Here is a 27998-nt window from a genome sequence, read left to right on the forward strand (position 1 = left end):
TATGTATTTATTTATTTATATTGAAGTATAGTTAATTTACAGTGTTGTGTTAGGTTCTGATATACAGCAAAGTGATTCAGTTATATATATATATATTCTTTTTCATATTCTTCTCCATTATCGTTTATTATAAGATACTGAATATAGTTCCCTGTGCTATACAGTAGGACCTTGTTGTTTATCTATTTTATGTACAGTAGTGTGTATCTGTTAACCCCAAACTCCTATTTTGTACCCCCCCCCGCTTTCCCCTTTAGTAACCATAAGTTTGTTTTCTATGTCAGTGAGTCTGTTTCTGTTTTGTAAATATATTCATTTGTATCATATTTTAGATTCCACATATAGATGATATCATATGATATTTGTCTTTGACGGACTTAGTACGATAATCTCTAGGTCCATCCATGTTGCAGAAATTGGCATTATTTCATTATTTTTATGGCTGAGTAATATTCCATTGTCTACAGATACCACATCTTCTTTACCCATTCATCTGCCGATGGACATTCAGGCTGCTTATATGTCCAAGCATACTTTGAGCTGTTTGGGGACAAAAATGGTAGCTATCTGCAGACTTTTCCAAGCACTTTGTAGGATGTTGTACTTAAAGAAAATTTCAACAGTTTATAGTTGATGAAGGAGGAAAAAAAAGAACAAAGAGAAGAGGACAGCAGAAGGATTCAGCTGTACCTTCTCTCTTCTTAAATATTTATTTCTTCTCATATATCTCGTAGAATGGTGTCCAAGGAGGACAAGACTGCCTTCTAGCAGGTATTTTGGAAATCTAAGCAGGTGGTTTTTGTTGTCGCTATGACTGAAGGATGCCATTGGCTAAATGGAGAAGGCAAAGTCAAGGGATGATCAATATTCTGCAGTGTACGGGGCAATTCCACACAACAAAGAACTGTCCCTTGCCTCTCATGGCTTTCAAATACCTCACGAGATATTCATTTAAGTGAAAAATGTCAATAATCATCTTGTATAAAATCCAAGTCGTATTTTACATTCAAACTCCAAGTGTTTCTTCACATGTTAATATATGTTGAATTTTCTAGCAATGCACTGCTGTGGAAAATGAGGGAAGACTGTACTCTGTTTTGTTTGGAATTTTACCAAGAGTTGTTCATCTTTTTGCAAAATAACGACAACAGCAGTGCCGCTTGGAGTATCTGAGTCACCAACACAACCACACCTGCATCCTTCTGCATGTGTGGCTGTCACATGCACAGGAATTCTACCTGTTGATGCTTGCATATGATGACCCCATGATTTCTTCTTGCATGGTCATTCTGAGCATAAGGGTGACTAAGGGGGTTAGTCCTGAGGGGGTTCCTGGACATAGGACTTTTCACGCTAAATTAGGAAAGTTCCAGGCAAAGTGGGATGAACTGGACACCCTATTAACATGAACATTCAAAAATATACTGTAGGGCTTCCCTGGTGGTGCAGTGGTTAAGAATCCGCCTGCTGATGCAGGGGACATGGGTTCGAGCCCTGGTCCGGGAAGATCCCACATGCCGCGGAGGAACTAAGCCCGCGAGCCACAACTACTGAAGCCCGCGTGCCTAGAGCCCGTGCTCCACAACAAGAGAAACCACCGCAATGAGAAGCCTGCGCACCACAACGAAGAGTAGCCCCAGCTTGCTGCAACTAGAGAAAGCCTGCACACAGCAATGAAGACCCAAAAATAAAATAAAATAAAAAAAAATTAAAAAAAAATAAATAAAATACACTGTACTTTCAAAATCATACCACCTCTTCTTCTTTATGCCCCCATACACACAGTGGCTGCACATGGAAAGTGCTGCAAAAATATCATTAAATTAATGGGAGGCGAGGGAGAAGAAAAGAAAAGGGGAGTGTATTTTCTCAGTTTCCAACATTTTACCCCATATTCATGCTCCTTTCTAGAAATGTGTGGCTGGTATCAAGACACATCTTCCCACCACCCTGTAACGTGAAGACATCTCATATTCTTATAGTTTAACACAAAGTGGCTCCCCAACACATTTTTGCAGGTTGGCCTGGCGTCTGAAAAGGAATCATAATATCACAGGACCACAGACTTTCAAAGGAACCTCAAAGTCAATCTGGATAGTCTTTTTTACCCAAAGGGTCTCAGACATGTATTTGTGGCCACTGTGTTTAGCCTGTCCTTTAAAAGGCAATATAACTCGACAGGTGACACACTTAGTTACAATTCCTGAGACATAATACCTACCAACCTGCATTTGGAAAGCTCTGTGTATTGACATTACCTCCCTTCTGCCTGCATACATGTGAGTTTGAGAGCATGCTCTCTGTGACTTGGAGACACAACTACCTTCTATATTTTTGATACGTGATCCTGAGTCTCATCTTGAACACCCGCTTTGAGATAATAAGCAGTAACTGGAGGACAGTTTTCCGTGAGATTAAGTTGTGGTTACAAGAAGTCAACCAAAGCTTGTGGGACAATAAGGTGGGCAGAACAGGAGCAGGGTGCTGTGGGTGAGCTGATGTCCCCAGAGGAAACTCAGCTGTCAGCAAGATGCACGAGTGCCTGCCCCCAAAGCACGGCTGCTCATTTGCAATCTTGAAGCGATTTTGTTCGCGGGAGAATTGGTTGAAAAAGAAGACGGACAAATGGAAGTGAGAAGCCAGGAGCACCTGCTTCTGAAGTATCAGGACTTCCCGAGACACCTCATGCCCTCTTGTGTCAAGCCACGCCTCTCTTTACACATACCCACCTGTAGGAACCGTAAGGGGTGTGACCAGGGAGGGGCAGAAGACCTGAATTTTGGGATAGGGGATAGGGAGTCAACTCACTGGAACAGAGCTTTGGGGTGTAAAACAGTGCATTTAGAAGAAGTTTTTTTCTGAAATCTTGCCTGATCCAAAATTGAAGGTGGGTTCTGGGGTTGGACCACCAGGGTTTGAATTCCTGTTTCATCCCTTTCTTCTTCCATAACCCTACCAGTTGAGGCCACTTTGCCTATTTCAGAATTGGCTGCCCTATTTGTTTGGTAAGGATGATAATAATAGAATTTACATTATAGAGATCATCCTGAACACAAACTGAGGGAGATAATGCAGAGAAAATGTTTAGTCCAGTTCCTGGTCCATTCTGGATACTCAGTTATCAGTTTCCCATTATTTACCTTTTTTTTTTTTTTTTTACAACTTTATTAAGATATACTTAACACACTGAACAATGAGCCATTCTTTTAAATCATATTACTGTCACCAGTACACCATCCAGAACCCACAGTCTGGATAGGTGCAATTAGAGAAGGTTGTCATTTAAACAAGGTAACGTTTCATTCCTGTTCTGTTCCACACCTACACCCCCAGGGAATAACTGAGTATTAATTATGCAGGCCCTCAGTGCATGGCAAGGTCATGAACTAAAAGGGACAGAATCAGAGACCAAAATGGCAGTGTCAGGGTATAGATAACACAGGGTTTTCTTTATCAATGTGTAATAGGGAAGAACCTTTTGTATTCTACTACAAATTAATCACTTAAGGGATGTTGCCTATAAGCTTCAATTATACATAATGGCCCATCTCTGGAAACCCTGCTTCCCAGGTAATGAGCATTAGGCTAAAATACCTTTGTTTAAGCTCACAGGAAGCATCCTGACCAGGTCCACCTGTGAATGACTACAGGGAGGAGGAAATTAACACATTCCCTCCAGAGGCTGACGGGAACCAGGAAGTTTTTGACTTTACTCCCTCCCCTTTTAGTATAGAAGGAGCCTGAATTCTAACTCAGGCAAGATGGTTCTTTGGGGAAACGAGCCCACCGTCTTCTCGGTCAGCCGGCTTTCCGAATAAAGTCGTTATTCCTCACCCCAACAACTCGTCTCTCGATTACTGGCCTGTTGTGCAGCGAGCAGTACAAGCTTAGACTTAGTAGCAAGTGCATATCAAGCTTCAGTGACATTACTCAGAAATGCATTGCGATGTGCTACCCTGACGTTAGGGACTGAACGTTTGCAATCTTCCAAAATTCTTATGTCGAAGCCCTTACCCCTGTGGGATGGGATTTAGAGAGGGGGCCTCTGGGAGGTAATTCGGATTAGATGAGGTCATGAAGGCAGGCCCTGGTCTGATGGGATTGGTGTCCTTATAATAACCTTATAAGAAGAGACGTCAGAGAGCATGTGCTCCCCGCCCCCGCCATGCACACAAAGAAGAGGTCGCGTGAACCCAGAGCGAGATGGCAGCCATCTATTAAGCCAAGAGAAGAGGCCTCATAATGAAACCTACCGCGCTGGCACTTTGATCTTGGACTTCCCAGCCGCCAGAACTGTGAGGAGAAAAATGTCTAAGCCACCTGGTCTATGGTATTTTGTGATGGCATCCTAAGCAGACTAACACACCTGCTACTCCTCAGCCTTTTCTGCTTGAAATGAAGGGCAGTGGGGAGGCTCAGGGCTGCCCAGGACACGAAAAAACTCCTTACAGGGGCTGCCTTATGAGCCTGTCACAAGCTCTCTTTTCTCAGGTCATGCAGAAATAACTTTCTGGAAAAAGTTTTCAAAGAGATGACAGAGAAGAGCTAAGAGCTTTACTGTGACTTACAATTTTCAAAGTGCCACTGGTAACAAGGGTATCGTTAGGAATATTCCGAGAAAAAGTCCCACCTGGGGCTTGAGAAATCCTGATGCTTGAGTGATAGATTCTTCCTTCTTCAATGAATCAGGAGGGGATCAACAGAGGGTAATTACAACACTTAAGCAAAAGTGAGGCAAGACCAATGGGTCCCTTCCAAGAAAGCATTTACTCGTCAGTTTTAAGGAAAGGGGATTTTTGCAATCTCTCAAGGGTCCTTTGTTGAAAGTTTCTATTTGATCATTATGCCATCTAAAGATTCTCTGTCAGAAGTCCCTCCTTGTTTAGAAACCAGGCAGGCTTGCTCCTTCGGTTCAACAAAAGATTAGGGAAATTTCTGCCCATCAGTATTCTGAATAAGGTAAAAGAAAGCTGTTTGTCCTCATGGGACCTTGATTTCATGTCCAAGAAAAATCACAAGAGTTCAGAACATGCCCGCAAAATCTATCCGTGGTCATGCGCATCTCCCCCAGCCGTGGATGCACCTCACCACCACTACCCGCCCCACCAAATGTCAGTAAACTCCTCCAGTCCTAGGGTTCAGCTGAATTATTCCCACTTCAAGCAATGGGCTAGAAGCAGTATAGCTATGACCTACGTAATGCTAAGAATTGCAGTGAATCCGTAATAAATGGAGAATTCAAGCCTTTGACCACCATTTCTCTTTTGAACTCTTGCCAAGTTCCTTTCATTGCAATAAAAATAGTCCAAATGCCCACAGAAAGGATCCTAGATTGTCATAGAGTCTAAAATACTCACCCTCTGCCTCCCCCAAACCTCTTTCTATATCTCCCCAGCACCCAGCATCTCCATTCGTACATTTGAGTCACAGGTCCTACAACTTTTTTTTCCTGGAAGCCCTCTTCTAAGTCTACAACTATTTCTTCGACCTTCTTCAGGGTCAAGGTCAAGGCCTGTTTCACTCACCCACTCAGACACTAATTTTTTTTTTCTCGCTCTTTTTTTTTTTAACATCTTTATTGGAGTATAATTGCTTTACAATGGTGTGTTAGTTTCTGCTTTATAACAAAGTGAATCAGTTATACATATACATATGTCCCCATATCTCTTCCCTCTTGTGTCTCCCTCCCTCCCACCCTCCCTATCCCACCCCTCTAGGTGGTCACAAAGCACCGAGCTGATCTCCCTGTGCTATGCAGCTGCTTCCCACTAGCTATCTATTTTACGTTTGGTAGTGTATATATGTCCATGCCATCCTCTCACTTTGTCACAGCTTACCCTTCCCCCTCCTCATATCCTCAAGTCCATTCTCTAGTAGGTCTGTGTCTTTATTCCCATCTTGCCCCTAGGTTCTTCATGACCTTTTTTTTTTTTTTTCCTTAGATTCCATATATATGTGTTAGCATACGGTATGTGTTTTTCTCTTTCTGACTTACTTCACTCTGTATGACAGACTCTAGGTCTATCCACCTCACTACAAATTACTCAATTTCATTTCTTTTTATGGCTGAGTAATATTCCATTGTATATATGTGCCACATCTTCTTTATCCATTCATCTGTTGATGGACACCTAGGTTGCTTCCATGTCCTGGCTATTGTAAATAGAGCTGCAGTGAACATTGTGGTACATGACTCTTTTTGAAACAATCCAATCCAAAAATGGGCAGGAGACCTAAATAGACATTTCTCCAAAGAAGATATACAAATTGCCAACAAACACATGAAAGAATGCTCAACATCATTAATCATTAGAGAAGTGCAAATCAAAAGTACAATGAGGGTCTTCCCTGGTGGCGCAGTGGTTGAGAATCTGCCTGCCAATGCAGGGGACACGGGTTCGAGCCCTGGTCTGGGAAGATCCCACATGCCGCGGAGCAACTAGGCCCGTGAGCCACAATTACTGAGCCTGCGCATCTGGAGCCTGTGCTCCGCAACAAGAGAGGCCGTGATAGTGAGAGGCCCGCGCACTGCGATGAAGAGTGGCCCCCGCTTGCCACAACTGGAGAAAGCCCTCACACAGAAACGAAGACCCAACACAGCCATAAATTAAAAAAAAAAAAACACAAACAAAAAAAACTACAATGAGATATCATCTCACACCGGTCAGAATGGCCATCATCAAAAAATCTACAAACAATAAATGCTGGAGAGGGTGTGGAGAAAAGGGAACCCTCTTGCACTGTTGGTGGGAATGTAAATTGATACGGCCACTATGGAGAACAGTATGCAGGTTCCTTAAAAAACTAAAAATAGAACTACCATACGACCCAGCAATCCCACTACTGGGCATATACCCTGAGAAAACTAATTACGTTTTGACTATGACAAGTCAGTGGGCACGGGGAGAGAGGGAGGAACACAACACAATCTCTGTTTTACGGTCCAGAGGGAGCAAAAGCACAGACCTCAGGTGCCATTCTCAGAGCAGCAGCTTATCAGACGCTTGTTAAGTGAACAATACTTCCCAAACTGGCTTCCACGGGACACTACACCTGCCGCAACTTCTCCTCTGAGCTTCACAATACATGGAGGGGTACAGAAGACATGAAGGAGCTCTCTCTTTAAGCCTGTTTAACTTGGTGTCTCCCCAGTGTATTTAACCACAAACACCTATTAACATCTTGTGTTCTACAAAACAGTCTGGGACACGGTGCTGCACTACAAAGTAGGATGAAATAATTGCTGGGAGAGAACTTCAAATAAAGTGCCAAAGGGTACACTCTCCTCCACGCTGCTTTCCTAATTGCAGAAGGATGAAGAGGTCAGACAGTTGTTTGAGAACTCAGTTTAGCAGTTCAATACCTGTGACCTCGGCCAAGTCAATTAACCCCTCTGAACCACAATTTCATCATCCGTGAAAACATAATGAACTGTTTGTCACAGGATTTCTGTGAAAACTAAATGAGATAGCGCATGGAAGCAACCGATACAATGCCTGGGAGGAATCTAACAGGTCCTCGATAAGAGTTTGTTTCTTGCCCCTCTTATTTCACGGAGCTCCTGTCATAGGGACAGTCCGAGTCACTGACTTGGCACTTAAAGGTGTGAATGAGTACTGCTGGCTATCTTTTCCTCGGAATGCTCCTTGGGGCTTAGACCTTGGGTCTTCTGAGACTTAAATCTTTTAATATTTAACCCCCAGAACGTAGCAGGTGACTCAATGTGTGGGTGACATCAAGGATTTTACCAATTTCCTCAAGGAGCCTTGTTATTTGCATGCTGCAATGCATATGTCAGCAGCTATTTCCTCAAGGAACCTTACTATTCACCAGTGTGGCTTTGGCAGCATGGCGACATCTCTTTACTTCTCGATGCCTGATTTCTGAGCCCCTCCTTTCCGGGCAGAGCAGGTGAGCTACAGTAGCAGAAACTAGATTAAGACAGGTACCTCTGTGGCCAGGAAAGAGGTGAGCTGTAGCTGGTGGAGGGCCCACCACGTGGCCCCCTTGGCACCCTGAAGTTATGCCTGGCATAGGTCTTAGGGACAGCCCTGACCTCGTCTCATTTCCCCCACTAAACCCTACGCTCTTTCAGAATAGGAATGGGGTCTTGTTCATTGGTATCCTCCAATGCCTAGCACAGCACCTGGCACGTGATGAACACTCAATAAATGGTAGATGGACAGAAGGAAGGAAGAATGGGGAAAAGGGAAGAAGAATGTGAAAAAGGGAGGAAGGAAAAGAAGGAACAAAGGCACGAGCTAACCTCAATGCTCCTGGAGTATAAACTCCCTAAAAACAGCATCTTTGCCCCTTGTTAGCTGCTTCTGTATCCAACGGGACTTAGAACAGTGCCTGGCGTTAGTAGAAACTAAACAAATGTTTGTTGAATGAAGAGATGAGTGACTGAAAACTAAGCCAAGCTGCCACTGGGAAAACTGGCTCTAAAGGACAACTACTCACTAACAGATCAAGCTGCTCTCAGATTGCTTCCTGATCTGTTTATTCTCCCAAATTATTCAGATACCTTAATATTCATATAATCCAAAATGAGGGATAGTAACAAATACGAATGTCTCCTGCGGGCTAAGCAACGTACAAAATTCAGGGAACGCAACAAGACAAGGTCTCTGCCCTCCAGGAGCTACAAAGACCTAGAACACTGCCCGAATGGAACACAGTGGGGTGGCAGCAGCATGGGGAGAAGGAATAGCACCCTCAGCGGCTTTAAGGATCGATCGTGGAGCAGGGCCGCGTCATCCCCACTAGAGCGCGCTCTTGATAGCAAGGCAGAGACTGACAGCATCAATTAATCCCTCCGTGATCCCAGTGTCAGAAATGTAAGCCTTTTACGATGCAGTAAAACAATTTTTATGGGTTTCCCCATCCGTTTCACGTCTTGATGTATCTTTTAATCAAAAAGGATAATCACAAGAAGTCAAGTGGGTATAAATCTCTTGCTCGTTTCTCCGGTTCTCTGCCCCTCCCCCTCTGTCCAGGGAGGAAAGGTGAGCCCCGCAGTGCCCCACACCAGACTTTCCTGTCCTCTCTGGGAGTATTTTCCAGAAAGAAGTCCTATTCGAGTAGTAGAGACCTGGGCTTTGCTTTCGACAATGAACACATTCTCCAAAGGCTGCACATAAATGGAATCTCAGTAAATCAAATCTCATGTTTCCAGTAACTTTAGACATATATTACCTTTATTTCTGATGACAAAACAAAAAAGTGTTCCTTGCATGAAATGTGCAAAGCAGAAAAAAGCATAAACAAGAAAATGAAAATTACTTGCAATCTTATCACCTGGAGGTAATATTAGAATGTAATCTGACTTTTATTCCATGTTTGGATAAACAGACATATATTTTGACAAAAATAGGATAACAGTAGAATTATTATGTAACCCACTTTTACAGTTGATCAATGAATGATCAACATTTTCTCATGCCAAAATTCTACATTTTATTTACTAGTTCCATATTATTCTGCTATATGAACACACCAAAATTTAACAAGTCTTTGTTTTCAGAAGTTGGATTTGTTTTAAGTATTTTCTTATCATAAATAATAAGACCTCCATTTTTCATCTCCTATAATTTCCTAGAAATGAAAGTGCTATGCCACATATATGTGTATTTTAAAAATTAGTTACATTTTGTCAAATTGTCCTGCAAAAATGCTTTTGCAATTTCCTCCAGCAAGAAGGGTTTACATTTTTCTCATCTTTACTATCACTGGAACTATGTATATAAAGTACTGCCAGTGCTTAATTCCTGTTTTATTTTTCATTTTTTGATTACTTGTGAGATAGAAGTTTTTACATGTGTCAACTGACTTGTTTTCTTCTTCAGTGAGGAGCATTCATGTCCTTTGGCCATTCTTCTCTTTCTCCCTTATTGATTTGTAGGAACATTTTACATATTGAAATACTGATCCATTATTTTTCATCTGAGATGTCCATTTCCCCTAGAGTGGTTTGTTTCAGTATTTTTTTAACGGTGTTTTTCTTCCCTTTCCTCATCCATCCTCCCAATTTTTCATTCGTAGTTTCCTTTTCTCCTTACTTGTCAAATAGTTAGTGGTAAAGCAATACTTAGGCAGGAGAGAAAAAAACACCATCTTTCACTCAACGTGTATCACTAATTTATGTACTGGATGATCAAAGGAATTTTCTTCAAGGTGGTAAACCATGCCCCTTAGAGCTACCACCAACCCAGGCAGAAGCTGGCAATTCATGTAGAAATTGGTCCTAGAGAAACCCCAGTACTCTTCGCAAAGTCAGCCAGCGGTAGTCTCAGTTGGGACAATAAAATTTTGAATGACAGACACAGAGGTCATAGACAGGGTTGAGAATTTGGAGTCCCTCAAAGGACTCACAGTTTCTGGATCTGTGAGTCTACTTCCTGCATGTTAAAGGAGGGTCCCACCAGTAGGGAGATGTTAATCAATGGGTCATTTCCCCTAAAGGAAACCTTTTCCTTTAGAAGAGAAAGCTGAGCTAAAGGACCCTTGTCCGACCTTGAGGGTGGGGAAGCAGAATGGGAAACTGGCTCCGTTGTTCTGACAATGGCCATGCCAGAAGGCTGAGCACTGGAGCAGCTCCGGGTGGATGGTGGGTGTGGTGCCCTCTTCACGTGATGCTGGGAAATAAGCAAAGCAGAGCCTGCATGTGAGACAGGACAGAGCCAGGAGGCCTCAAGGCAAACTAACCCCTGCAGCACCAGAAACTTCTCCCTTCTATCTTCTTCCGGTTGTTGTTATGCCTCTTGCGTTCTATTTATGAGTATTGTTTTCCCCCTCCATTCTGACTGCAAAATTTCAATCTTTTTGAAAGTCTTGGCTGGTCTGCATTAGAAGTGGGTCACACTTGAGGGTTAAGCGTTCTGTGGTATCATCCAGAGGGCCAGCACCACTACTGCCTGAGTACAGAGAGAAAGGCCCCATAGCAGTAGGTCAAATTCAGAAGGCACCGAACTTTTCTCAGAAAAGAAGGCATTTTTACTTCTAGAATCACCCTGCAGATCCAAGATCTCATTTAATTAATGAATAATATTAATGTATTTATTTACGGTGTATTAATGGAAATGCTCTCCTGTACGACCAGCAGTCCAGCAAAGCTTGGGGAGACACTGGGAGCTTGGGGAGGAAAGGGTGGATGGGAAGGGGATAAGAACAGTGAAGAGGCAGGTTAGAAATTGTGAGATGGAAGCTCTAGGCACTTATTTAAGAGGGAGGTAAGTGAGAGTAGGCAGGGGAGTAGCCACAGGGAACTAAAGGGGAGGGGACCACACCAGGATAATAGATGCTTATGACGATCGCTGATGTTCTTAATTATAACCACGAGGCACTGCAGATCCTGCCTTGTTAAGGAACAATTAAATTATCTTCACTCAGTTAAACAGATGGAGGCAGGGCAGTGGGCCACTGGAGTTTAGAATCCTCTTCAGAAACAGGGATGACACGCCAAAGGGTTGCAGATCTGAAAGGGGTAACGCTCTAGGAGAGGCAGGAGTGACGTAACCTATTATAAGGTACATCCACCCCGTTCCTTGTGAATTTTCGTCTACTGCTGGGCATAGCCTGGTGGTGCGTGCACTCATCACGGTGGTTTGGCGAAGTGAGACCCACAGCCAAGAGAGCTGCAAGGTTTTCAGATTTTCTGTTAATCCTCAAGCACATCTGAGGAGACAGTGGGTGTAAGTAGTGGGAAGCAGTGATCTGGGCTGATGATCACCGTCTCCTCCCTACAAATACATTTATCTCTCCAAAGATACTCTTTGGAGACATCCAAATCTTCAAAGATACTCTTCACCAAATAAAGAAACTGAGACAGTGGACAACTTGGGGAGATTCTGATGTCCCTATGTTTAAAAAACTAGTTAGATAACATTTCCATTGTTCCTTTCACTTTATCAAACACCCTTTTCAAATAAAATCAATATTTATGGGGCTAGGTGCTATGGGTAATACAAAGAAAAATGAGCCACGGTCCCTAATCTTGAAGAGTTTCAACTTACTGACTACTTAAGAGTCTTTTCTCCCCCTAAAACCAATAGCATCATGATTTAAATGCAGGAACAGAACTTAATAAATCTTATTGTGAATCATACTTGGAAAGGGAATAATGTTTCTGGAAAACACAGGATGATAAATTCCTCTTTCCCAATCTTCTCAGAGTTTCTGCATCTAAAGGTGGGAGCAATGTTACAGGGCCTGAGGACTCTCACATCTTAAATGGAGGAGGGAAGGGCAGGCAGGAAGGCTCTTCAAACTGGAGAACACAGATATCAGAGAGGCTGAGGAACTACTCTCCTGCTGACTTTAAGGGTCAACCATAATGGCTGCTCCTTCTTCCCTTCCCTAAATTCTTTTAGCTACACCTGTCAGTAGATGCTGAGCCAGGACTAAAGCCGCGGCCCCATCTGGTCATTCCTGTTCAGTCTCTCTCTTCCCCTGCATGTCGGCACCTCTCACTCCCAGCCACCTTGGCTTGTTGCCGCTTCAATGCAGAGAAATCCCCTCACCCAATGTAGTCAATGAGTCTTTGTGGTTTTTTTCCTTTTAATTACAAAAGGAATACGTATTAGGTATAGGAAATTCAGGAAATAAAAAAATACACGAAATAGAAATAATCGTAATCCCATGAATTAGAGATTGGCACTGTGAACATTTTAGTAGATATTCAATGACTTTTTGTCAATGAGATGCTTTAAAAATTTTTTTTTTTAAATCCTGTCCTGATTTCTACCAAATTACTGCTTTGAATTTGGGTTTTAAGTTAGGTCGCCGTCCAAATTCAACAATCAGCGAAGTGCCACATTATCAGCGAGACCTCTCTGACCCACACCTGCCATTTACCATCAAGTCCCCTCCCCGGGCACACTGGCGCTCTCAGCCCCGCTAACTCTGACTTGCTTTTCACCAAGGCAGGTAATACCATGTAACACCTGTCTCTATGCATTTTCCCAGGGGAGAATATGAGCTCCACGAGGACAGGGATTTTTGTCTGTTTGTTTGCTGCTATATCCCCAGTGCCCAAGGACAGAGGATGCAGAAGGAACAGGTCCAGATTATCTTGAGAACAGCGAATGCTTCTCTTTGCCAACAGTCAAGAGCTGCTAGGAACAAATGATGGTCTTTGCAGATTTGCTCCCTGACACTTCTGCCAGCAGAGGGAAGGGAGGGAGGGACACGAAGAGAACAGGAGACCTGCGGCCAGTGTGGGCTCTGCTGCTAATTTTTGGATTGAGCTTGAGCATGTGGCTTGTCCTCCCTGAGCCCCAGTCTCCTGGCTAATTTAAGTGAGAGGGCTGGGCGTACCCGATGCCCAAAGGCTCTTCCATCTCCCTGTTCTTCAATATTATATGGAGACTCTATGGAGAAAACAACACGAACCCAAAGAAAGCAGGGTTCACTTGCTTTCTTTATGCGTCTAACCTGTGCGTCTAACCTCAACTACCCCATGTCATCCACACCTCCTTCCACTGTCACAGCGCTTGACAGTTTACTAAGTGCTTTCATTTAGATTATCTCATTAATTTACCTATTGGCTAACCAGCCCGAGATTCTCAAACAGAGCATCAAAACCAAGCATGGAGGGCACCCAAGACGCCTTGACAAAGTCAGCTGGACTAAACAGAAGAGACAGGGAGAGACAGCCGAAGAAAGGCCGAGAAAATCCATCCATCAGATTAAATGTAACTTCAGAGAGAGGGAGAAAGAGAGCACCAAAAGGCAGGGGAGCTAATTTTCACACAGTTCATCCAAATCTTATTTAAATACTCCTTATGTAACTGTCACACTGCACTAATCCCACGGGGATTATCCAAACGGGTGCCAATCGAATCCTGACGCCTCCTCCTCCACCCCTCTGATGGGGAACGGGAAACTAGGTGAGCTTCTCCTCCTCCCACTCCCCAAACTTGGCTTGAGGGTTACAGGATCCTCAGAAAGCTGCTGCTAAATCTCCCGTAACTCATTTAGGAGACTATATCTAGATTCCTATCAAATCTAGGAGACTATATCTAGATTCCTATCAAATCTGTTTACTGGGTTATATAACTGTATCTTATTGTAATTCTGTGACTTTTATCAAAATGCTAGATCTGAATTGCAGGCGCAAGTATCCCTTTTCACATTCTCTCTGGATGAGTGACTGCAGTCCAGTCCTTCTAGATTGCTGTAAGCTTGCAGGAGCAAACACCTTTTTAAAATTTATTTTATTTTATGGAAGAGTGCTTTAGGGCAATAGCAAATTTATGCTCATCCAATGATTCACTCATTCACCTGTTCATCCTTTCACCAGATAGTTATTGAGCATCTCCTACCAACAAAACATTGATCCAGGCAATGGGGATAAACAATCTCATTCAAACTGGAGAGAAAGATGCAAGTCACTAGTGCCAGGAATTAGAAAGTAGTCTCCTGTCCTCATCACAGGTCTGCAGAATCCCCTGGACCCTACTCCACTTAGGGATGGAGACCGTCAATTCCTCTTGCTCTGATTTACATCAGTCTGATGGGTTTCTCTGCAGCAGCCTATGATCTTTCTTTTCTCTTCCAAGTCCTTTCCCCCAACACACACTCCTCTGGCTGCTTTTCCGGCTCGTGAGTTACCCCAGTCAGGACCTTTGGAGGGCACTTTGGTTTTAAAGGCCTTTCCCTCCAGCTGCCAAGCTGGGCAATCAGAAAGAGTGCCTATCCATCTCGCAGGGTCGGTATATGGATCGAATAAGGGAGATGGGAGAACGGGCTGCAAAGGACGCAGTGTTTGTGCTGGTGTTGTGAAGAGGTGACCTCGTTTAGCAGAGTAAGGTGATAAAACGCACTGAAATCTGGAAAACAAGTTTGCTTTTTGGAAAGGAAAACAGAAAGCACAAACAGACTTGGGTAAGGAATCTCTGTTCTGCTACTCACTGGCTGCAGGACCATCTCAGGCACTTGATTTAAAATTTGGTGTTTCAGTTTCCCTTCCTGCAAAATGGAGGTAATGGGATCTCCCCTTAGGGTTACTGCAAGGATTAAGTAAATGCTACCTTTACTGAGAGTTTACTATGAGTCAGGCAGCGTGTGAAGCATTTTTACAAATAGAATCTTATTTAACCCCGGTTGTTCTAACTCACGTTAGCCTTGCTGAAGGATTCTGCCATTTCTGTTTCCCAGGAAGAGTGTTTTTCTGGAGCAACCGGGATAGTCCTGGGCTTAAATACTTCAATGGTGCACAGAAGATTTGGTGAAATTTCAGACAGAGCTGATCCAAAAGTCTAGAGTTGTGCTAATATGGTAGCCACCAGCCACATGTAGCTACTTAAATTTAGTTTAATCAAAATTAGATCAAATTAAAAGGTACTCCCCTAGTTACAGCTGCCACATCTCAAGTGCTTAATGACCAATATGGTTAGCAACTACCTTACTGAACAGTGCAGGTATAAATTATTTCCACCATTGCAGAAAGTTCTATTGGATAGACTTGGGAGATGGAAAATAAGTTATGAGAGGAGAAATAGAAAAGTCAACAGGAGGCCTTGAGGGTCAGTTCCTCAGAGGCTCGTGAAATTTCAGCATGTTTTCAATAATCTGTCAGGGCCAACGGGGTAAGGCTGTTCTCATTGGTGGGCTGTCCTGACAAAGTGCTTTTGGGGCATTTAATGGCTTCATAGGACAGCTTTAGTAGCTATGGTTACTAACAGTTCAGCACCATTCAAAGGTTATTACATTTTCAGATCTTTCACTAATTAGCAAAAACAAAATAAAGACATTTTTTAAAAAGTCATACAGAATCCACTCCTACAAGCTAAATGGCTCCCCTATCATTTGCCCTGACAATGTTAATTCTGATAATCTAGCACTAAGGAGCCACTCCCCAAATGCAAGGAGTGGTGAGTCTAGGTTTAACCTAGCATATACTAGTGCTCTGACATGCTCCCAGCCTCCCTCAGGCCACACCCAATGCTCCCTGTAAAATGCACGTGATCACATCACCCAGCTTCAAAATTTCCACAAAGCACTCCATTCCCTAGAGTCTTGACTTCTGATAGGATCCCCTTCACAGTGGAACTATACAGCTTGCCAAATCTCCCACTATCACTTCTCCACCCCTCTGCCCTCACTGCCCCTTCTCCATCCAATCCCCCAGCGGCCGCCTCATTCAGTCATTCATTCATTCCACAAATATTTATCCAGCATTGCTGTGTGCCAGATATTACGCTAGGTACTAAAGATATGGCGGTGAAGACAACAGAAAACAAGATCAGATCCCTACCCTCACGGAGCTTACATTGTAATAGGAGAGGACAGACAACGGAGAAATAAATATATTAAGATGCATAGAATGTCAAATGGTGATGGTGCTACAGAGGCCAAAAATTGGTGGTGGTGGGGGGTAGTTTTTTTTATATTTAGATGTTATATTAATTAGTTTCTTAAATCCTTTGAAACTGTCATTTATTCATTCATTCACTCAGTAAAGTTTTATTGAACACTTACCATGTGCTGAGAGGTGTTATGTGTACTGGGACCAGAACAAAGAACAGAACAGACGAAAGCTCTGATCTGAGGGAGCTTACATTCTAGTGGCAAAGAGAGACAGTAAACAAAACGATACTGTAAAAGCTCAGGTGAAGGTAAGGAGGATAAGGCAGGTGCAGGAAGATGGGAGCACACAGATGGGGCTGGGGTAGGTGGTGTTCCCACCTATACAGAAGGTCACTGCACCTGGACGTGCAGAGATTATACACCTGCATGGCTTACAGTTGCTGGCATGCACTTTCCCCACCTTGCACACATGGCCACCTCCTCCTCCAAGCCCTGACTGCAACGGTACTTTCTTGGAGCTTATCTGATCCTCTCTCAACTGGGTCCTCCGTGTACATCGTGAATACCTTGATTTATCTAGTATCACGTGATATTACATTATGTTTATGTATTTAGGTATATGTTAGTCCTGCTAGGTTCAAATTCCTGAAGGGCAGGGACTATGTCTTATCCATCCTCATTTATTTATTCCAGACACTTTCATGGAACACCCACTGCAAAGCCTGCCCAGCTTCCCTATCATAGAGAATAAAAGAGGAACCCCACCATGTTGTCTTTATTTGAAAGACTGCTTTTCTTTCCACCTCACTCATCGACAACAAAGGACTCATGTGCCGTTTAAATGAAATAATAGACGGAAAGTGTTTAGAATAGCACCGGAACGTTGAAATTGCTCAGGACATATGAGTGGTTCCTATAATTATTACTAATCTAAATCAATTTTTGTAGATTCACTATAATACACGTACTGTTACCCAGCGTATTATTGAAATGCTTCTAGATTCTAGTCTCTGACCAGAGTGAGATGAAACCCACATGCCCCACAGCTGGTGCTACAGATCCTGGGAATTCTGTACAGCTCACCTGCTCACTAAAGAGACTGTGCAATGCCTTCAAGCATGAGCTGAGTTAGAGGTGGTTACTGACCCTCGACATCACCTCCAACACTTTTCACACTGAAATATGGCGGAGAGGCTCTCTGTCTTCAAAGCTGACACTTCAGGGGCCCTTTACCCGCAAGCCTGAGCTGCAGAGCTGCCCTCACTACATAAACCTCCTCTGCTGTTAGCCTCTTCCCACCACTGCTGCCAGCTCCCCGGGGACTCTTCCCTCTTAGTCCCATGTTTCTTCTCTTTTCCGTTGCCTATAGATTGTCCTTTAGAAACTGGAAAGAACCTTAGCAGCTCGCCCAGACAAAACTGAGCCTGGCACCCACATGTCCCACTTAAATGTCCGTGAGACCATCTTGGGCAGATACATCTCTGGGTCTCAGAATGCCCTTGTAAAGAGGGGACAACACTGGCTTTTAAGGCAGGTAAGAGGATGCTCATATCTTCACACGATAGGGCTGGCATACAGTTTCCGGAATGGTCATTAGTACCGTGGTTGTTCTGTGTCTACTTCTAAGCTTAGGGACTTACAGAAGCTTGAGGACACAAAAATACTCTTACTGAATAGCTGGCCATTTACTACATGTGGTTATGTAAGATGCAGCTAAAGAATTATTAACTAGTCACAGGCAGGAACTATGTTTTTATATAGAGCTGCATGCGGGTAGGAAGACTGAGGTCGCTAGACCTGCATCCCTGGAGGGTCAGACAGAACCGCTGATAAAAGTAGTTAAGAAGATGAATGCATATTCTCAATTGAGCTACCCCAGCCAGCCAGGACTCAATAATTTAAAAGACAATGCCAGGCGCTCATTTCAAGGTGAGAGGAAATTTTGAAGATGAAAGAATCTTCTCAAAACTTCCTTTTAATTAATGTGCTGGTTGGCTGCATTTCCCCTGAGCTTAGCTCTTTGTCTATGAAGAGGAAATCACATAGGGCTTTGCCTATACAATAAGACAGTCAATCTGAAATTGGAACTCCATCACAAGTTTTACAGCCTCATTTCTGTGCCCAGCATTAGGTAGGTTTGAAAAGCTTTTGGATAGTATGAATCCATCCATCTTTTTTGACTATCACTGTCTGCATAGCTGAAACTAAGCAAAACTGTCCAACTGACACAGAGAAGAAGAGGAACTCAAGATGTAGCTGAATTACTATGAAATGCAGACAAGGTCAGAGGCAAAAGCAAAGCATTCCAGAGGCAGCCGTAATGCAAAGTTTCTGCTGAGATGGGGACTGACCCACTGAAGGGGCTGCAGGACTCAACAGATGACAAGAGTTTCACAGAATATTTGAAAACCAGAAAGATGCAAACGTTGCTGAGTTCTGCACAGAGTGGGTGCCAGAAAAGTGCTGCTGAAGTACTAATGGTGTGATGACAGAAAAGAGAAAAAGCAGGCGGATGAATAGGTAACAGCAAGACTGATGGGGACTGGTCGGCCACTGGCAGGTGACAGATAAGCCAATGCGCCACCAAAGGAGATGTGAGGGAAAGGCATCGAGATACTCCAGGCTCCAGACGAAGCCTCTGCAGCTGGGAGACGCAGAGCCAGCAGCTTGCGCTGCAGATTGCACGGCCCAGCAACACAGCTGGCCCACCTTGATTCCCCAATGCCAAGTGAAGCTGAAGGAGGGTGGGCGATTATACCGGTGTCAGCCACCTGCTGGCACTGTGCTCTACCTGTACCTGGGTCATCTCCTTTGACACTGCCCCAAATCGGTCGAAGTGGAAAGCAATATCATCTTGACTCTACAGCAGAGGAAGCAGAGTCTCTTGAGTAATACACTGGTTACACAGCGAGCAGGAAGCAGAGCGCGGACTTCGGCTGACCTGTCCAAAGGCACAGGTTGTGCGCTCCCAGAGCTCTGCAGATTCTGTCACTAACAAAATCCCTAAGAGCCCAAATGAGTCTGCTGGTGAGCGAGTGATTTCTCTGAAGTCTCAATTTTTATCTTAATCGTTTGTGAGTATTTTAAAATTCATCTCATACTTGTTTGTGTTTTAATTGGAAAATAATGTTTTAAATTACTTACCATATAGAAGGGCACACTGACCTTGCCCGGGGGTCTTGGAACAGCGTCTGACATACTAGCGAGTCCCCTTGGGAGGGCAATGGGGGGCGATATGCACTCTGTCTTGAAAGGCAATGTATTCTACCATGCTGCCTGCTAACATCTCATTTTCAGGGCAAAATTAGGAAGTATCAGAGTACCCCATCAAAGTCAAAATTATGTTTAATGGCTGGGTAAGTGAGGAGCGTAGGAGGGCTCAGGCGAGTAACGTGTGTGTACTCTCTTGAATTGAGAAAGAACCTATCTCTGCTACCTTCCTGGTAAAAATCATCTCTGTCTAAGTGGATGTCCCTACTGGCATGGTGTTTTTTTTTACATGCCCACATCTTTAAGTGCCTTCTGTGGAAGTAACACGATTGCTCAGCCTAGTGGAAATGACAGACTGACTCTGAGTGCTGGTCCAGGTATTGGCCAAAGGGCTTTACATGAGTTGCTCCCAATTAACCCCCTTCAACAACCCTATGAACTAGGCAGAACTATCATACACATTTTGCAGATGAGGAAACTGAGGACAGAGTAGTTGAACCACTGCCCCAGGGGACCCAAGCTAGGATATCTTGGGACTGGGATTCACAGCCACGTAATAGGACTCAAAAACATTCATTTTACCCAATGGCCCCAGGTAGCCTATCTCCTTGGTCCACATTTGTATAGTACAAAGCTAACAAATATCAGTGCCCATTCTCTTGACACAGTTAAGAAGCTCTCCTAACCTATTTGCTGACTAGCGCCCTCCATATTCTGATTGGGGAGCAGTCATAAGGCGCCTTCTGTTTGCAAAGGGCACAGCAATCGCTCAATCCCTTTTAAAGGTTCTCATCTAAAAGATGCTACTCCGAGCATGGTGATGCCCATCTTCAGTTTAACACAGGTACAAGGGTAAATGCCCAAGAGAAGTTTGCTTTTTAACCTTTTCAGCCCAAGGAACTGAGTCTGAGTATTAGATAATTTGTAGATACCAGGTGATGCTTACAGCTATAGAGAACTTTGCAGAGAAGACGCAGTGCTGCATCGCGGTCAGATGATCAGCTTTGAAGACAAACAGCCCTGGGTGTAGGTCTGGAATTTTTCCAGTTGCAGGCTGCATGCTTCTGAGCACTGAATCTAGCCAACACCTCTCAGTTTCCCCCACTTATAAAACAGAGATAGCAATACTTGCCTCTTGGTGCTGTTGTATAAAGTAATGGAGATGAGCTTCCCTAGGTTAAATGCTACCTGATGGGTTGTGTAAATGACTGCAATGGCTGAGCTGCTACTAAAGATACAACACAGATTAATGCATGTGAAAGTGTTCAGCACAGTGCCTAACACATAGTGAGTGTTCAATCAATGGTAGATGTTGATGACAATGACAACTGCATCAAAATGTTAGATGCTATGCTGCCATTTATATTTTCAATTGGTCAGATCAATAACATCAATGCCTTGTGAATCTGTATCTTTTCAACTGTTTCAAACTGCTTCCCCACCAGTTATTCCAACGAAGAATCGCAACTCCCCTCGCAGGTAGGTAGCTCAACTAATATACTCATTTTGCAGATGAGAAATGTGAGATTAAAGACCTTGCTTCAAGGCACTACGTTAGTTGGTATCGCTGCTACAGCTAAGACCAGGAATTGGAGTCTCCTTTTTTATCTGCCACTGCTGCATAGAAAACACCTACAGGTTCTGCAAAATTCACAACGAAGAGAGATAATCCACTTCTCCAGGACCACGCAGCAAGTCCACGAGAGGGCAAGAAACTGTTCTGGAGCCTCTATCCTCTTCCTGTGATGCCTCAGGCAGAGGACTGCACCCTAGGGCTCAGAGGGAGAGCCAAACTCCATTCACGGACGCCATTCAAGCCCCAAGTTGAGGAACAGGTGAGGATTTCCTCTCTTCTCTCTGCCCCCTGCCTGCCGTTCATCAGGAAGTCCTCCATGAACTAGCCCCCGACTCCCCTTCCTCCCCCTGCTACCCTTCAGGGACCTTGGCTTCCTTTCTCCTCCTCAAATATCACAAACCCTCGCCTGCTTCTGCACACGGGCCCTTGTCTGCTTAGAGCACCCCTCCTCTCGTAAGTGACGGTGTCTTTTCTTGCCTGAACCTTCTCATCTTTTGTGACTTTAAACAGTAGCCTCCTAGAGCCTCCTACCCCCACCCCTCCATCTCCATCGTGTGGCTCTTCTCTACCCCTCACGGCACTTAACCACCATCCGAGTTATCTTGCTAGTCTATGGTCTGTTTCCCCCAATTAGAAATCTACAAGTCTGGTGTCTGTCTTGTTCACTCAGGCAGCTCTCGGAATTTAGTGTAAAAAGAAAGATTCCCACCCCCGCCAGTACCTGCCTAGGAGAGATCAAAACTCAATTTGTACTTCAATACAGCTGCTTTGAAACAGCTGAAGCTGTTAAAAGACCAAGTTAGAGCTTGCCGTGATTGTGGTCTAATGCAATGTCCTCTCCTCTCTCCTGGCCGATGAACAACTTTGTACAAACCTATGAATGCACTCCATCTTACCCACAACACAGTTTTCAGACTCTATCTCCTATCCTACCTTCCCCTTTTGCACTTAAAAACCCTGAAGTTTTCTCTCTGCCATCTGTTCAGTAAATTTTTTTCATTGGTGTGCATTCCCCTTGCCTGGAAAGGAAATAAGTAATATATTCAACTGTGTTTTCTGGTTTCTTTATATGTTTGTTTATTTTTGTTTTTTCCTTTTGTCAATGAAAACAGAGCTCTTTCTGTAGAATTCTGAGATACCTGGAGAAGGACCCAAATCCCAGGCTTAAGAGCAAGACTGCCAAGTTCAGACCCTACTTTTGCTATTTTCTTAGGTAAATGAAGTAACCTCAATAGAAATATAAATAGTTTCCTCAACAGAAACTAAGGATCATGATAAAATGCCTGCCTCATGGTGACTGGCTGAGAGTGAGGGCTATGTAAGTGCCAGCTACCATAAGTATATTCTGCACAGTGTCTAAAAAGAGTCCTGTACTTCGGCAGAGATGATTCATGCAAGATCATTGCCAGAAGCATAGGTCTATATTCTTGTCAGTTTCTCAATGTGATAAAACATAAAAAGTGTCCAGAACCTGCTGAATAAATAAGAGCAACTCTTTTAGAGCAAGGCATGAACATCAATGCAATATATTATTAGTTACTTCTGACTTTTGCCTAATGCTCTGTGTTTCTGTAGCACCTCACAGCATCAAGCCTTACAATAATTATGAGATATGTAAACATACAGTACAGAATTTTATATCATAAATATACTACATATACATTAAAATACATACATTTACATGAGATAGTATGTAAATCTGCTTATATGTTTCTATTTTCTTCTTTGTGTAAGCTTCTCGGAGTAGAAAGTGGGTCTAATTCACTTCTGAATCCCCGGTGCTTAGCACACGGCTTTGCCAATAGTTAGGTGCTAAGTGGGAGATGCTTCTCTCAAAAGACCATTACATTTAAGCTTTGGAACATCTTTAGGCAGCGAAGGAAGTAGCAAGGCACTTACGTAATCTCAATCTCCCCAAACTCCTAATCTTACCTGTCCAATTATAGGAATAAACACCCTTTGAAAACCATGATGTTGACAATTAAAGGGAGGGAAAAATATTGTTGAAGTGCAGAATCGCCCATGGGAGACCATTCAGATATACAAATTCTAGTGTGTTTTTGTTAAAGAAAAATACGTTCCATCGCTTCCTGGTTTATAAGGTGGTTAAGTGCATGTACTTGCATCACTCTGCCTCATTCAAAGTGCAGAACCTCTCCCTGCTGACTATGTAACTTTGGGCAAGCTACTTGACCTCCCTAAATCTGTGTGTCCTCATCCATAAAGTGGGGATTAAAAAAAAAAAGCACCTTTCCTTACATGATTGTTGGGAGATTAAATAATGCAATATGTTTGAAGCCGTTAGTCTAATGACCAGCTTTATCAGTAAATCGAAGGTCTTACTACTAACGTCATTACTACTATTATTGTTGTAACTTTAGTACTTGCTAACACAGAAGCCAATCCATGCAAATGGCCTAATGGGAATTCACTGCTAAACTAAAGGAAGAGTTGCCATTCCCAGAAGGAGTGGAGGAGGGTCAAGTGCCCTCAGCTCAGATGCGAGCACAGTGGAGAGGGGGCAGGCCATCGTCACTGGATCAGTGAAAGGATGGAGGCTTCCGGGGACGCCCACAGGAGGCTTCCCGGCCCAGCCCAGGACCCTCCACAGACAGGCTTGGAACATAAAGAGGAACCAAGGGAGTGGGGGACTGTGACACTTCAAAGAAGCTGCAGGGCTGAATTTCAGAGGCACTGGATTGGAAATGATATATTACAGAGCCGGACTCAGAAGGCAAGAGGATGAGAGCCACTCTCCAAGTCGGGGACGAAGCTAATGAGGCTTTTCTTGTCACCATCTGTAAAAGTTTATTACTTATACTTCAAAGGCAGTGAGCAGCAGAGGGGATGGAGAGAGGCACTGTTCCTCCCGAGAACAGGAGCAGGAAACGGAAGACGCTGGCTCGGAGAGAGGGTGGGAGGTCGTCCCTGTGTCTCTGCTACAAAAAGAGCCCAGCCCCGTGGGGCGTGAATCTGGACGCGTGCACCTGTGATGATCAGCAGCTGGCAGTGGTCGCAGGGAGGGAGGAAGATGGATCAGGGAGAGGATTAATTAACTTTACTGTGGAGTAGGGAGATGGGCCGCTGCCCTGAAATCGCCCGCCGGCCGCCCTCAGCTCTGATCTCACGCGCTCTGCGGTTCTTCCCTGAAACTGGTAGGAAGTGCTCCAAGTCTTTTTTTTACCTCCACCTTGCTAAACACCTGATTGTCCATCATCGCATGTTCTAATTGAACATGGTGGTCCAGACCGGGTGGCAGGCGGCTTGCACAACGAGGCGGCTTGTTCACTCACCCAGGCATGATGTGGACGATGCCTGCCTTCCAGCTTGAAGCAAGTCACGTTTGACAGTTCGTAATGACAGGGAGAGGAACGGGTGTTCATCCCATCATTCGATATTGGTTGAGCACTTACTACGGTGTGCCAGGTACTGGGGATAAACCAACGAACGATGGCAGCCCAGGCCCTGCCCTCCTGGAGCTTATAGTCTAGTGGGGGATATGGATGTTAGAGAATCATGCAAATGCAGATAAAATGTAAACTAACAGCCGTGATAAGTGCTACAAAGGGGGAATGTGTGATGTCTGTGTAGGTATGAGACAGGAGGAACTGATCTGAACACAGGGAAGAAAATTCCACTATGAGGGAGGAGCATGTGTAAAGGTCCTGAGGTAGAAGGGAGAATGATGCACTCCAGAAACACAGAACACCAGTCTTTCTAGAGTGAGCCAGGCAGAGGGAGGTGTGGAGAGGTGAAGATGAAGACAGGGAGGCGTGGACTTTTGCCTGTATTCTCCACTGCTTACCTCTTCGGCTCCTGCTATGTGCTTTGATAACACACAGTAGGAGTTTAAGTACAAATGTTGAGTGAATGAAAGAGTACCTACTGTGGGCTAGGGTCTATGCCAGGCTTTATATCCTGCACCTCACGGGATCCTTCAGTTCACTGATTCTCATCACATCAATTCATTCTGCTGTTAGAGAAAGAACACTTGATAAACCCGAAGTTACAGAAGTGGCACATCCCAAAGTTGAGATCCCAATCAGGTATGCTTCAGAAAGTTTCCTGCTTTGTGTAACACAGTAAAAAATCACCAGGTGAGTTACTAAACTAGACTAATGAGGTGGGGAAGGTCTACCCAGAACACCTAAGATGTGATTCCTGCACTCAAAAAAGCAGTCAAGCACGGTGACTAGGAGATGCTGCAGCCACCATGGAAAATGGTGTGGCAGTTCCTCAAAATGCTACATGTGGACTCCCTACGTGACCCAGAAATTCCCCTCCTAGGCGTATACCAAGAGAAATGAAGACATAAGTCCATGCAAAAACCTGTACACGAAAATTCAAGGTAGCATTATTCATAATAATCAAAAAGTGGAAACAACCTAAATGTCCATCAATTGATGAATGGATAGACAAAACGTGATATATCCATACCATGGAATACCATGCAGGCATAAAAAGGAATGAAATCCTGACCTTTGTTATAATGTGGATGAACCTTGAAAACATTATGCTAAGTCGAAGAAGCCAGTCACAAAAGGCCATATGTTGTATAAATCCATAGATATGAAAAGTTCAGAACAGGCAAATCCAGAGACAGAAAGTAGGTTAGCAGTTACCTAGGGCTGGAGGGATGGTGGAATGGGGAGTGACTGTTCATGGGGACAGGTTTCCTTTTGGAATGTTGAAAAAATTCTAAAATTAGACTGTGGTGTTGGTCACACAACTCTGAATATACTACAACCACTGAACTGTACTCTATAAATGGGTGGATTTTACAGTATCTGCACTATGTCTAAAAAAAGAACAGTAAGAGTTCAAATATTAGAATCCAACAGTTGGGATTTTGAGTCCTAGTTCTACTAATCGCTAAACCATGAGAAATAGGGCAGGTGAATTTTTCTCTCCAAGCTTTAGTTTCCACATCTGTGCAAGATGCATGAACCAACTCATGGTGCTGCTTTGGCTCCAAGATGAAATAGTTCACCTGAAGCGTTCGCATCCCATTTGCCTTAAGATACCCACATCTAAAAGGGAAGAGAGCCGTTAACAAAAGTTCATCCCTTACCTAGACGTTGTGATTACTGAAACAACAAATGGAATTCGGAAGCACAGTTAATCATGTTTTCAGGCAGGTGCTGCATTACTCAAGTGTTTGCTGTCTATCCTAGTTTGGACGTGGAGACAAAACTCAGGTGGGTCAGCCCAGGTCAGAAGGTAGGCGGTGGCCGAAGGCGTCAGGGGTGAGGAGGCAATGAATGGCCGACCGCCAGATAGACTGAGCTGCTCCATTTCTAAAAGCTCAATATTCAACATCGAAAATGCTCAGAACACAGCACATTCCTGAAGCGTTTTTGTTTGTCAGTCTGTTCAGGACTGAGCAGGCACATGGCTTCAGGAGCCCATCTGTGTCCTTTCCTGTCCTCTCCCATGTCCCGAGGTGCAGAGAGGAGCTCTGGGCTTGGACACGGGCTACAATGAAGGGAACAAGCAGCCTGCCCGAGCGGCACATCCTTCCCGTGGCCCACCCAGATGCTTCCCTGATTTCCATCCGGAGCTGTTGTAACACCGTCACAAAGTGGAGAAGAGAGGATCCAGATGGGCTCCCATCACCCCTTGCCCAGCCCGCACGTCAGCCCCAGCCCTAGAAGGACTGCAGGGACTGAGGATGGTTCCCTGGAAGAAGAAGAGCCTCACCAGGTCCATCAGAGATGCTCCAGATACTGGAAAGGTAATGCTGGGAAGAGGATTTATTCTGTATGGTGACGGGCAAAACCCAAACAAGGGGGGAAGTTACAGGAGGAGATTTGGGGCTGAAGAGGAAGAACTTTCCAAAGCCAGAGCTCTTTGGAGGAGGCACAGTGGGCTGTGGTGAGAGGTAGTGAGTCCCCTGTCATCGGGGGTGTGTGTGCACAGGCTGACTGATGATTCGGGCAAGGCAAGTGGGTATCCTAGGCCTTCAGGACTCCTTGTCATGCTGAGAGTGGGTCATTTTCGGCAGCATCTCTTGGTTCCTGTCATTTGGAATCAATTTCCCTTCTCTTCCCTCACTTACCAATGCTTAATAAAAAGAAGGATGTGACAACAACTTTATTCCCAGGGCAACCTGCCCTCTGCTCGACAAAACACTGGCCACTCTACACTCGATATAATGATCCTGCTGCCCGGGGCTCCCCTAGTCTCTCCTGGCCAGGGGCACCTCTAGTCCCATTCACCTGAAGAGATGAATGTCTGAGTCAGGGCAGTAGCACCCCCTATGTTTTACAGTTATGAACTATTCTCACTCAGTTTTAAGACTCACCGCAATGCATTCTCCCTGACACCTGCCTGACTCTCCTCTGAGGTTAGATCTTCCCTGAAGGGAGAATGGGTCTCCTTGCAAACCTCTTTGCCTCACAGGATACCTTGAACACCATATGTGCTGCATAAAATATATATAATTTTTTAATCAGAGAAAAGAGGTATTCTTACTCAGGGCTGGGGAGGCAGCTGCTACTTTTGGAACAATTTTCCATTTAAATCCAGCAATAAGTGACAATTCTGGACCATGCACAGAAACCACACAGCTCCTGAGGCCAGAGATCAAGCCCACTGGAGGAGGGATTTAGCATCAGTGGCGTACAACTGCTTATGTGTCGTCCTACAGGAACCCTTCTTCTTTGCCTAGGCTGGACGCCACTTGCAAAATCCCACTCGGGAAGGAGCTGAGATAGCATAATGGAGCTAGATAAAGAATCCATGTGGTCCCAAATGGATCTCCTTCATTAGGAAAAATTCTAGTAGAATTTCTGGGCTTTCTGGCCTGCGATTAGCAAGCTGCTCAGAATTATGTGAACAACAAAGGTTACTAGCGCAGACTGCAGGACTTTGTGCCAGACATTTGGGAGACACCGGAGCA

General features: G+C 44.2%; 1 protein-coding gene and 1 long non-coding RNA gene across 6 annotated transcripts in view; both read right to left on the reverse strand.

Moving 5' to 3' along the window:
- Positions 1-27995, reverse strand: LOC309608649. The gene is made up of 2 exons (XR_014233035.1): positions 14047-27995; positions 1-14015 (listed from the first exon to the last, which is right to left on the reverse strand). It is a non-coding gene; the product is annotated as an uncharacterized lncRNA (long non-coding RNA).
- Positions 1-27998, reverse strand: part of LARGE1 (LARGE xylosyl- and glucuronyltransferase 1) — a 596040-nt gene that overhangs the window by 153707 nt on the left and 414335 nt on the right. The window lies entirely within an intron of this gene.

This window comes from Balaenoptera borealis (genome assembly GCF_965194805.1).
Source record: "Balaenoptera borealis genome assembly, chromosome: 13".
NCBI classification, from domain to species: domain Eukaryota; kingdom Metazoa; phylum Chordata; class Mammalia; order Artiodactyla; family Balaenopteridae; genus Balaenoptera; species Balaenoptera borealis.